This window comes from Schistocerca gregaria, chromosome 7, assembly GCF_023897955.1.
Source record: "Schistocerca gregaria isolate iqSchGreg1 chromosome 7, iqSchGreg1.2, whole genome shotgun sequence".
Lineage (NCBI taxonomy): Eukaryota > Metazoa > Arthropoda > Insecta > Orthoptera > Acrididae > Schistocerca > Schistocerca gregaria.
In genome coordinates, this window is record NC_064926.1 from 18,547,556 (window position 1) to 18,553,555 (window position 6,000).

Sequence of the window (6,000 nt, forward strand, 5' to 3'; positions counted from 1 at the left end):
TCTTTACCCTCTCCCAAGGTGGCTTCCGGCAGCTCCCCCTCCCTGATGATGTCCTCCTCTCCTCCATCTACCTCTCCTATCAACTTTGATCCTACCCACCCCACTTCCTGAGGCCTCTCGTCTTGGCACCCTCCCTCCCTTCTTTTTCCTTTTCCCCGTCGCCTTCTTCTACCACTCTTCCCCCTGCTCCCCCTTTTTCGTCCCCTACCCATGTCTCCCTTGCCCATGGCATCTGCCCTCCCCTCTCACTCTCCCACTCCCCTTCCTCCTCCCACTCCCTTGGCAGGTCCCTGGACTCTCACACGCTTAGTGAACATTCGCGCGCCGGAGATCATCGCCATCAGTGTCTCGTGTGTTTGCCTTCGTTTTGTGTTCAGTGTCCTTTCGCCATCATGCCACCACTGTTCACGTGTGCCGTCGCAATCATCCGTGTTATGTGCACTGTGTCAACAAATGTTGGTGTTTTTTCTCATCCAGCGTGAACGGCTTCATGTTTACTGTTTTTTGTATCTACATTTTTTGCCCGCCGTTTTTATTGTATTGTCTGTGCCACCTCTATGTCATATTATTGTAGCACTCAATGCTGAAGAGCATGGTAATATGCTGCTGCCAGCCCGCCTTATATGAGGTGATTAAAATTACAATAAAGAAAAGAGAAAGTGATGTTTCTGGCAGTCTCTGGAGATGGCCGACGTGAAATACTTAATTCTTTTGATGTATTTTCTACCACAGATAAAGACACTCGCGATTGTCGGCGGTGGCGGCGGCGCCGCCGCCGCTTTGGTAATAGCGGCAACTCACCATTGTATGACATAGTGTGAGGCACCGTCTACAACCGACTGAGATGGCACTAAGCGAATGAAGCTCATTTGCAATTTGTTGTTTGATAAGCGTCGTAAGGGTTTGAATGTAACTTGGGATGGAACACAGCAAGAGGTAGCATCGTATTTTTAGTAGTGAAATTTGAGATGGAGAATTGTGGCAAAGATGGGAAATTAAATTCATTCTGCCAGATGTACAAATGACGTAAGTGAGGTGTGTGGGGAGGGACAGTGCGCCAGTGCGCCAGTGACGGTGTTGCGTAATGGATAAGGCGTCGGACTTCGGATCCGAAGAGTGCAGGTTCGAATCCTGTCACGGTCCTCTTTTTCCAGTTCTGTAAAAGAAACATACCGTTTAAGTGTAGCTATTGAGCAGTATGAAACCGTCTGAATGTTGCTGTTGTCCATTTCCTGCTTGGAGATGCGCTTGAGCTTGAAACACACACCAAAAGAACGGTGTTAACTAGCGAAATGGTCGGCAGAGTGCCGTCACCACGAGTTTTGGCTGGCACTTGCACATCTAAGACAACATCGTAAACTAACTTGTTCGGCTTATGAGTCAAATCAAGTATGTGTGTTAATTTATACGCCACTAGCGCTGCAGGTTTTCATGCAATTCCTTTACCTCTCAGAAACGATTATGAAATAAAGTGAAGTACGTGACGAGTGTGACGTTAGGAACCCGTTAGGTAGCATGGAGGGATTCTGTATGGGACCACGCAACCCAAACGAGTACTGTGTGACATGCGACCTGGCACCTATTCACCGAGACAACCCAGCTAGCTCAGTCGGTAGAGGTTGAGACTCTTAATCTCAGGGTCGTGGGTTCGAGCCTCACGCTGGGCAGAACGGAATTTTGTTCCGCCACAGATGTAAATTACCGTTTTTCTGATTAACGTGAAGTAATGGAAATAGCAACTTCAAACTTTGCTTAGATCTCCATAAGTCACAAGGAAACTGTATTTAAAGGAGAAGGTGTGTTCGGAGACATGTGTGAAAGACATGTTCTGAAATGCAGGCGGTCTTGGTTGGAGAGCAAATCGGTTACGTGTCAGATGTGTAGCCCAGCAGTAATGGTGCGCCATAGCTGCAAATATTAGTTGGTAATATGAAGTGTTGTCAGTTGAAGCCTGATGATCCAGACGACCGTAAGGACGAAGTACACAAAAGTACCTCTAGGCTGCGACTGTTTAGCTCAGTGGCAGAGCACTAGTGTAGTAATTCAGGGGTCGTGATTTCGATCCTCACCGGAGGCAGACGAATTTTGGAAATCAGTTGCGCGTCGTGGCCGCATAGCAAACATTATCTGGAACGACAGGCGTTTCATTTAGAATTACTCTGAGATCTGATTAACGCGAATGGCGCAGATAAAGCATTTGCCAAAGCAATACAGCATAGGTTCTTCGGCGGTATTCCGTAAGGTTACTGCCCTTCGATTGTGCAGTTCCCGCACTAATCGAAACGCTACGGTTTCATGTGCCAGCCGGCCAGCCGTCACCATCTCCGGCGCCGACTGCTGCTTCCACGCCGTGACCTGCCCTTTCCCACCACCTCCCTATAGCTCCCATCCCTCATATCACCACCCACCCATCTACTGCCGTTAAGATCCCTAGTGGCACCACCACCTCTTCCGCTCCCAAAAAGGCCCCGCCCCATCCTCCTTCACCCAGGATGCCATGGATGTCTTCCCACCTGGTCCTGCTCCCGCCGCCTCCTCCTCCTCCCCCCCTCTTTATACAAATACCTCCTCTCCCGTCCCGATCCTTCCCTTCTTGAGGCCCGGAATCTCTCACTCCTCCTCTGCCAACACTTCCCTGGTGCTCCCATCTCTCTCCTCACTCCCACACGGGATTCCATTCTCATTTCTTCACCCAGCGCTACCATCCATACTGACATCCTCTCCCGCCTCCCTGTCACCCGTTTTGGCCCCAATGCTTCCCTCACCCCTGCTCCGTCTCCATCTCCCACCACCAGCCCCAAACCCCTCGTCGCCCGCCGACACTCACTGTCGTGATCACTTGGCTCAGTCTGTCGATCACGGAGGAGGAGGTGTTGGGGGAGCTTAAGGCCCATCTGACGCTGGAGGTGCGGGCAGTCTGCCACAGTTTCAACTCGGCCAGCCCCACCCACCTTATGCAGGTTTTCTCCGAGGACGCCCCCTCGATTGACCGTCTCCTGAAGGAGGGTGCCCTCCTCTTCCACCATCGCTACAAAATCGACCCCTCCCGTTCCCCTCCTCAATCCCTGTGCTGCCAGAGGTGCACTATAATGCTCACCCGACAGCCGAGTGCAGCGACGCTCCCACCTACCCGAGTTGTAGACAAGTGCACTTCCTCTGGCAGTGCCCTAACCTCCAATCCCCTCTCTCCTGCAATACCTGCAATCTCCCCCATCCCCTCTACTCCCAAAAGTGTAAAGCCCTACCCCCTCTGACCGTTCCTGATCTCACTGTACCTGTCCATCCTCTGGACGCTCCCACACCTCCTGGCAATTCCCTTTGCCCCACCCCGCCGCTGAGGACATCATCAGGTTCCTCACCATTGTCTTACAAAACGTCCACCCTTTCCAGCTCCCTCACACCCTTCAACAGGTCTCCCTCGCCGCCCGTCCCATTTTCCACTTGAAAATGTATGCCACCTACTCCAGCAACCAGGCACATTTCACCTTCTCTCGTCTTGACACCCTTGTCTAAATCTCTGACATGGCGCGACAGCACTGTATCCTTTTCAACAACATCCGCTCCCTTCCCACCAACAAGAATCTCTTCCTGCACACCCTTGCCACCCACCACGTGGACGCCTTCCTCCTCAATGAAACCTTCCTCCAACTCCACCACACCGTCCACACTTCGCCATACCTCCTTCACTGTTCTGATAATCCCCTCCCGATTGCGCGTGGCGGAGTTGCCATTGGTCACCACCGCCAGATTCCTGTTGGGCTCCAACCTCTCGTTCCCGACCCCACCGAACACCTGATCCTTAGTGTCTTCTTCCCCGGCCGCCAGATCCCTGTTCGGCTCCAACCTCTCCTTCCTGACCCCACCGAACACCTGATCCTTAGTCTCTTCTTCCCCGCACTTACCGTTACCTGCGCCACCATCTATGTCCGCCCTAACGCCACTCTTCCCTTCGACTTACTCTCCCACGTTGACCGTACTTTCTCCTCCTATGTGATCGCCGCCGACCTCAACATCCACAGTCGTTCCGCCGCCCAGTTATGGTGGTGGCATTGTTTCCTCTCCTCTCTTCAAAGCGACCTCATCCCCATCCCCCAGCACACCTGTCCCGAATCCATCTCCACTCCTGATGTTGTCCTTTGCTCCGCCAACCTCCTTGGCCGCATAATGGTGGATGTCCTGGATCCTATTGGTAACGACCATCTCCCTATCTTCCTCACCGTTTCAGACGGTCGTCGCAACCACCCCAACCCTCGTCATGACCCTCCTCCTAGGTATGACCATGACTGTTCCCGTACCAATTGGAATGCCTACCGGGATACCCTCTCTACCCGTGTCAATAGCCACACCTTCACCTAACGTCACCCTGACGATGAATCCCATGCCACCACCTTTCTCCAGGAGACCTTGTCGGAGGCCGTGAAGGCCCACGTCCCTACTGTCGCCACCCACCCCCACTGTCCTACCTTACCCCCACAGGCCGTCCTCCTCCTCCGGGAATCCCGCCGTCTCTACTGTGCCATCCTCCACACACGTGACCCGGACACACTACCACGCCACCGGCAAATCCAGCGACACATTCGTAATTTGCTCGCGGCCAAGAAACGCCAGGACTGTCGACAGACGTGCACCTGTTTAAATGCTACCCTACCTAACAACTTGTCCAAGTTCTGAACAGACTTCCGTCGCCTTACCGGAACTAAACCCTCCCCCTACTATACTCTTCTCCCTTCCCTGACATCCTTAGTAAGGCCAATCACTTTGCCTCCTACCTGTCCGATGTAGTTTCCATCCCCCATGATCCCCAGTTCGATTGCTCCCTCTTCCCAGATGTTCGCGATCTAACTGACACCTCTGTCCCTCCCCTCGCACTTGGTTTCCAGTACTTGGACAACATTACACACACGGAACTCAATGCCCCAATCACTACACAGGATCTCGTTGCTACCCTGTGCACAAAACGCAACACCGCTCCTGGTCACGATCGTGTCACCTATCGTCACCTTCGCGAAGGTCCTGCCTCTTTCCTCTCCACCTTTGCCAGGCTCTACAATGTAGTCCTGTCCCTCCCTGATGATATCTTCCTCCCCTCCATTTACCCCTCCTATCAACTATGATCCTACCCGCCCCCACTTCCTGTGGCCTCTCCTCTTGGCAATCGCCCTCCCATCTCTTTCCTTTTCCCCCGTCCCCTTCCTCCACCCCTCTTCCCTCCTCCTGTCTCCCCTACCCCTGGCATCGTTTCTCCCCTCTCCTTCTCCCTCTCCCTGTCTTGGCAAGTCCGTGGACTCGTACACGGTTAGTGAACATTCGCGAGGCAGAGATCACCGCATCGTGTTTCTGTGTGTGCCGTCGTTTGTGCTTAAGTGGTTCAGTGTTATTCGTTTTGTGCACCTACGTTCATGTGTGACAACTTTCGTCTATGTGTGTGTCCCAGTGCCGTCGCTTTTGCTTAAGTGGTGCAGTATTCTTCGTTTTGTGCACCTACGTTCACATGTGACAACTTTCGTCAATGTATGTGTCCCGGTGCCTGAACAATTTTTATCTTGGACTCTATGCCTGTGAACGACTCCGTGTATTTTAAAAAGTGTTTTTCTCCGTTTATATGTCCACCATCTATTCATCTCACATTGTCATCATTTCTGTCTTGTATGTTTCTCTGCCGCCGAAGAGCGGCGTAGTATGCTGCTGCAGGCCTGCCGGTAAACAGGTTTAAAATAATAATAACGGAAAAAAACATCACGTTATTCAGAAAAACGGTAATTTACATCTGTGGTGGAACAAAATTCCGTTCCGCCCAGTGTGGGGCTCGAACCCATAACCCTGTGATTAAGAGTCTCAACATCTACTGACTGAGCTAGCTGGGCTGCTTCGGTGAATAGGTGCCGGGTCGCACGTCACACTGTACACGTTTGGGTTAGGTGGTCCCATACAGAATTTCTCCATGCTCCCTAATGTTTTCCTAACGTCACACTTGTCACATACTTCTCTTAATTTCATAAT

General features: G+C 52.1%; 1 non-coding gene across 1 annotated transcript; it reads left to right on the plus strand.

Moving 5' to 3' along the window:
* Nucleotides 1–1,594: 1,594 nt before the first annotated feature.
* Nucleotides 1,595–1,667, plus strand: Trnak-cuu (transfer RNA lysine (anticodon CUU)). Its single transcript has one exon. It is a non-coding gene; the product is annotated as a tRNA-Lys (tRNA).
* Nucleotides 1,668–6,000: the final 4,333 nt, after the last annotated feature.